The following is a 6,251-nucleotide window of genomic DNA, read 5'->3' on the forward strand; positions in this document are numbered from 1 at the left end:
AAAACGATTGGAACTAATTTGGGATAATTTGTTTAACTTATTTTTCAAATTTCTCAAAAGTATTAGATGCCATATAGCTGAATGTTGTAATTACTCACAAACAAGTGTGTAATGTAAAAAGAAAAACAGATTAGCTTACATTTCAGGTTAAAACGACCTTACTTCACCATCCAATATCCTAAATTAGTTCCAATCGTGTTATAGGTTTAAGTGATGAAATAAAATAGGAACACGGGAAGTTCACGTGATGGGTTTTGCAACATGTAAAAGTGACGTTTGAACATTAACTGTTAGATTTGTATTCATGATTGGATGTACCATTTTATCCATAAATCATACCTATAAGGTCAAAGCCACGCCTTAAAAATGTTTAAAGGCATATTATAAGACAATTCAACGAACATTGGAAAGAGGAACACAGCGGACCCAAGACATTTTGATTATGGCAGAAGCGCATCTTGGGCGATTGCAACTGCCAAGCTTATCTACCGAAAAATAAAGTCTATAGTACCAGCGAACTCTGAACGTCTCGTGTAGTCAGTACTTTGAAGATTCCCAGTACTTCTCAGCATGTCAAGGCGTGTAAACGAGATACACAATAAAGGCATATAGGCCTAGAATCAAAATAGTCGCAGACCCGGCGTGAGGAGACATAAATTGAATGCAAATTAATCTAGTACCGTCCGGTATCGATATTAGAATCCCGCAATTGCCGAAATTTATCGAGTAAACATCGCGGATTTCGCAGACCGGGCTGTCGAGATATTTTAAGAGTGTAGTACTGTCTTATCGATATTAGAGTCCCGAAATCACTAACATTTAGCTTGTTGATACCGGCTATTTTAGCCTTACTCATGAGCGTGTCTCTATATGATCCACATTGTGCAGTGTCGTCGTGTATCGTTACTAGTGTCCGAAACACCTTAAAAACAATCTTGCTCGAACTGTGCAGAGCATGACTTGGCACCTTTGATAGTTTTTAACAATTTAAGCTAACATGTTCACACCTGTGGGCTAATGTCGCAGAGATGTGTCTGTCGGGCCCGACATTTTTACTAAGGGGTTGACCATTTGATATCCTGGGGGTCTGGAAGATTTTCGAGAAAAAAAAATCCCAGCAGATACAAGGGGAAAAAAATTCTGCCTTTGATGAGTTCTGTAAAAAAAACTGGCAAGCTAATGTGGAAGAAAAAAAATCTATCACAGTATCAGCAAGAACCTTTTGGGATGTAACTTTTTCATTTCCGTGCACCCTTCTTGTCTTTCCAAAAGCCTCTTAAAATTACTTTTCAGTTACATTTTGCTTTTTGAATTGTTCACTGATTTTAGATAAGTGAAGACACTCTGTCGATACATGCATATCATCTCTTGTATGTTGACCAATAATAATACGCTGGTATGATTGCATGCGACATGGACAGATCACACTGACAAGACAAATGACAGAATTTCAGAAGATGTTAAAACAAAACTGTCATCGTCAAGTATTATAATCCATGGCACATTTCCTCCAACCAATAAACCAATTTGCATGTTCAAAAAAGAAAATCAAAATGTAACTATATTTTCAATTTTCTAATGGTTTTATCATCTTGATTATAAACTCTTAGGCCTATTTCTAAATTTAAAATCTTTGGGCTGAGATTGAATATAGGAAACGGGTATGTATACTACATATGTATAGGTGTCAGGGCTCGAAATTAGCGGTAGTCTCGCGTCCACAGACTACCAACTTTTCCCTGGGGCTACCAAAATCCATGAAATGCACGGCTCAAAATTAACGTTTTCCCCTGGTATTACACTTGGGTTACCATTTTCTGAAGTTGGTAACCAAGTGACAATGGCTGGTAGCCCATGCATATTTTAGTTCAGGGATATTGTTTTTCACTATTAAACCAGACAAGAAAAAGCGATTTTGCAAGATTCTGCCCATGAAGTGAATTTCTAGTAATTTATCATTGGCTGCATAATACTTCCGTTTTCTGTTTAGCATTTTTGGACATGCAAACAGGGATATCAAGGATAGCTGTACTGATCACTATGTAACACCCCCCCCCCCAAAAAAAAAAAAAAAAAAAAAAAAAAAAAACATGACGCGCAGGTTCTGAAATGACGCACGCGGTGACCAGCTGACAGAAACGATCTTTATTATTTTGGCCTAATGGACAACAGTGATACTCAAAGCTTGGTAATCTATTGACAACTTGTTTCATTCTCAGAGTTGTATGAAAATTTTGATAGTCATCATGACAACGACTACGACTTTCTCAGCACGTCGAGACTAGATATACTGTAGCAGTGCTAAAATAGACCATGGGCTTTCTGTTGGGAGGAGACATATTGTCTGTGATTGATACATTATGATCCAATTGCAATGAAAATGCGTTTTCATTGACCATCACTTCCAGTGCCTGTCACTCAAGTACGTCAGTTCAGATATTGGCCATTGCACGCCAAATACTGACTGAATTTTATGTCCCGGCTTTTGGTAGTCCGTATGGGCTACCATTTCATGGATTTTGGTTGCCCCAGGGAAAAGTTGGTAGTCTGTAGACGCGGGACTACCGCTAATTTCGAGCCCTGAAATGGTAGCCCATGGTGGACTACCAGGCGAAAACGTTTATTTCGAGCCGTGGGTGTGTATACAGAGGATGGAACTTTGCGCCCATTCAAATTCTCTCTGACAAACTCAATTTCCCACAATGCACATTTCCGTTTTTTCAATTTCCAATATACCAAATGTCCAATTTTCCCATTTCATTTGGGGCGTGGCCCAGTATCTTTTCATTACTATGGCAGAAATAACTCTTTCGAATTTGCACTGTGACCAAATATACTGGGGGAGGGCTTGGATATGATAATTCGCACAAGATACTTTCGGGGATACTTTTAAAATTAGCGGGAATGAGGGACTGGTCAGTTTCTTTGGCCTAGGTGACCGGTGGATTCATGGGGTCTCCCTGTTTTTTTACTTTGGTGAAGGGGTCACCTACATGTATTTTAAAATGCCCAATATTATTGGGGGTCAGTGTTTTTTAAATATGACGCGGGCTCATACTTGCCTAAAATGCATCAAATGCATCGTGCTAGCCATGAATTTCATCATTCAATTTCATACCCTGTTTTTGACTTTGGTGATAGGGGGTCACCATGTTTTGAAATGCCCAATGGGGGGGAGGGTGTCAGTGTGTTTTTGAATTTCGACAAGGCTCATAATTACATAAAATGCATTGTGTCAGCCACAAATTTCATTATTCAGTTGCATCGTTCGGCGCGCCCTTCGGTCGCGTAACTTTAATGATAATAAGACATATTTTTCAGATCCCCGTCCTAGTGCAAAACGTAATATATCAGACATACATACATCTGAGATCTGTATGTTTAAAATTTTTCGGCGCGCCCTTCGGGCGCATTTCTTTAAAATATAAAATAATACTTTTCAGCATCCCCTTCAGCTGCGTGACTTTCATATATCAGATATTATGTATATCAGAGATATCTGGATGTTTAATATTTTTCAGCGCCCCTTTCGGTCGCAGTAAATTAACATATCAGAGATATATGTCAGAAATATCTTGATGTCTGTAAAGTGAAAGTCTGTTTTGCGCAGTGTACTGATCATTATGAAATCTGCTGGTCATATGAAAAGCATGACAAGTTCCTGATACTTTTCTGTTTTCTCTGTGAGAATTCAGTATTAGAAGGCAACATGCACTAATATTTCACAATCACATTTTTCTTACAACAGTTCTGGACATCTGGTTATGCATAAAAAGAGTGGAGTACATTCACAGCTCATTCAATATACTGTATTCAAACTTTAGAATGGACACTTTTAAGTTCGTATCTTACAACTGACATGACTACAATTCCATTAAAATACAGTATGACTGAGTGTTTAAAATATACCAAAAATATTATATATATATATATATATATATATATATATATATATATATATATATACATATATATAATTTTTTTGGTATATTTTAAACATTCATAATATATATATATATATATATATATATATATATATATATATATATATATATATATATATATATATATATATATATAGATAGATAGATAGATACACAACTGAGTTGATCAGGATAATCTAAAAAATTACAGGCACTACAAATTTGTTTCGTATAGGTTTCAGAGCCGCCTACATTCATCGGGTGGTTGTGATCGACTGAAACGTTTTGGCTGCTGATTGCATATGTTGTTAGGTGGGGAACAATATCTTTTGTTTTTGTTGGCACTGTTTGTTGCAAAAGGGTGCATAATTAGTGACTGCACAGGAGAAATTTTCTCCTGTGTCTGCAGGTCGATACTAATTCGTTTCTATTGTTGAGGGAGCACATTTTTGGATATCTGAGGAGTATGAATTTCTCGTGGAGGCACAGATTGCATTTTTGTAGCCTAACAACATATGCAATCAGCAGCCCAAACGTTTAAGGCGATCACAACCACCCGATGAGTGTAGGCGGCTCTGAAGCCTATACGAAACAAATTTGTAGTGGAAATGTAATTTTTTAGATTACCCTGATCAACTGAGTTATGTATTTAGCTCTACTCTAGTATTGAGCACTCCAGCTGATCTTGAACTAAAGAAGTATATATATATATATATATATATATATATATATATATATATATATATATATATATATATATATATATATATATATATATATATATATATATATATATATATATATATATATATATATATATATATATAGAGGTTGCCATAAGCCATTATGTGATATCCGGGAGGGCACATTGTATACATTTTGTATATATATATATATATATATATATAATATATATATATATATATATATATATATATATATATATATAATATATATATATATATATATATATATATATATATACATACACTGGATTATTCAATTAATTCCAATTTTTGTTTTACCTTTGTCGCGCGCAGGGGGTCACCCTGTTTTCGAAAGTTTGAATGGGGGTCATCTTGTTTTCGAAAGCTGGAATAGGGGGACCGGTCCCTTTTTCTGTACAAGTCCGTTGATGTAAGACAAACAGATTGATTTTGCAACATCGCTGCATTACAACATTTCTGTGAAGGAAGAATGCCCCCCCCCCCAAAAAAAATGCCAGAATTCACAAGGGAAAAAAATCCAGTGGAACATGTAGAAAAAAACAATAATGTCCCCAATCTTTCAGACCCCCAAGGATAACAAATGGTCCACCCCTAAATGCTTCGAGTAACAGGGGAGGGTCACTGATTTTCATGCACGGATAAGGGGATGTTCACTAATTTTGTGTGCAAGAAATTTTGAAGGGCCACTATTTTTGATGTAGCGGTGTTTCGAAAAACACCGGCCCACATCCACGCCCCGTAGTTTCTGTCCCTTATTTGTCGCTGACGGCCAGTATAATTAAAATTGACCGGCACTTCTACTTATCAGATTTGGTCGTAGGTTTTAAAGACTATTTCACCTTTGGTGAACATTGCTAGCATTAACAGACATATGATTAACAAGCATGGCCATGGAAACCACACATCCTTCAAGCGACATCATGTCCGATATTTTCCCGATGTATAAAACGTGCTTTTCCGAGCATGAATAATACCTCCAGCCTATGGGTAAACGACCATTGCCGAATAATGCCAGAGCAACCGAGTTGTATTTTGAGTATGGCTGCTTGATCGATCTCGACTGTTGATAGGAATGCCGTTGTTGAAAACGTTGTTGTCGCGCAGCATTGTGATCGAGTCTGAAGCAAAGAATTAGGCCAAAAAAAAAAGAAATGTTTCTGGTCAGGTCTTTCTTTAAAAAATGGTGCGGCGACGCGCATTTTATTTTATTTTATTTTTTTCCCTCAAGGGAGGGAGGAGGGCCAGTTTTATATTTTTTTCAATATAGTCACATATATACTGTTCATGCAGTCACTGATCATGCGCCCCAAAGAATTTTCTCTTTATGTTCAGCCATTTTGGTTTGGTGTCAGCCACGGCCGCCGGCCACAAACAGGAAAAAAAGGGTGACGCGCTGTTGTTCAAGTGACGCGCGCGCTGACCAGAAACATTTCTCTCTTTTTTTTGGCCTTACGTTATCTTATTATTTGAAACACGACGGCGCCGATGTTGCAAATTTTCAACACGATCTAACACGTGCCGTACTACACCGTTTGACGTTTAGACGTATCGGATGATGCATTGGGTTTTAAGTGTACTTGTGTCTTCAATGTGGCATTTT

Source organism: Ptychodera flava, chromosome 20 (genome assembly GCF_041260155.1).
Source record: "Ptychodera flava strain L36383 chromosome 20, AS_Pfla_20210202, whole genome shotgun sequence".
Classification (NCBI taxonomy): Eukaryota; Metazoa; Hemichordata; class Enteropneusta; family Ptychoderidae; genus Ptychodera; species Ptychodera flava.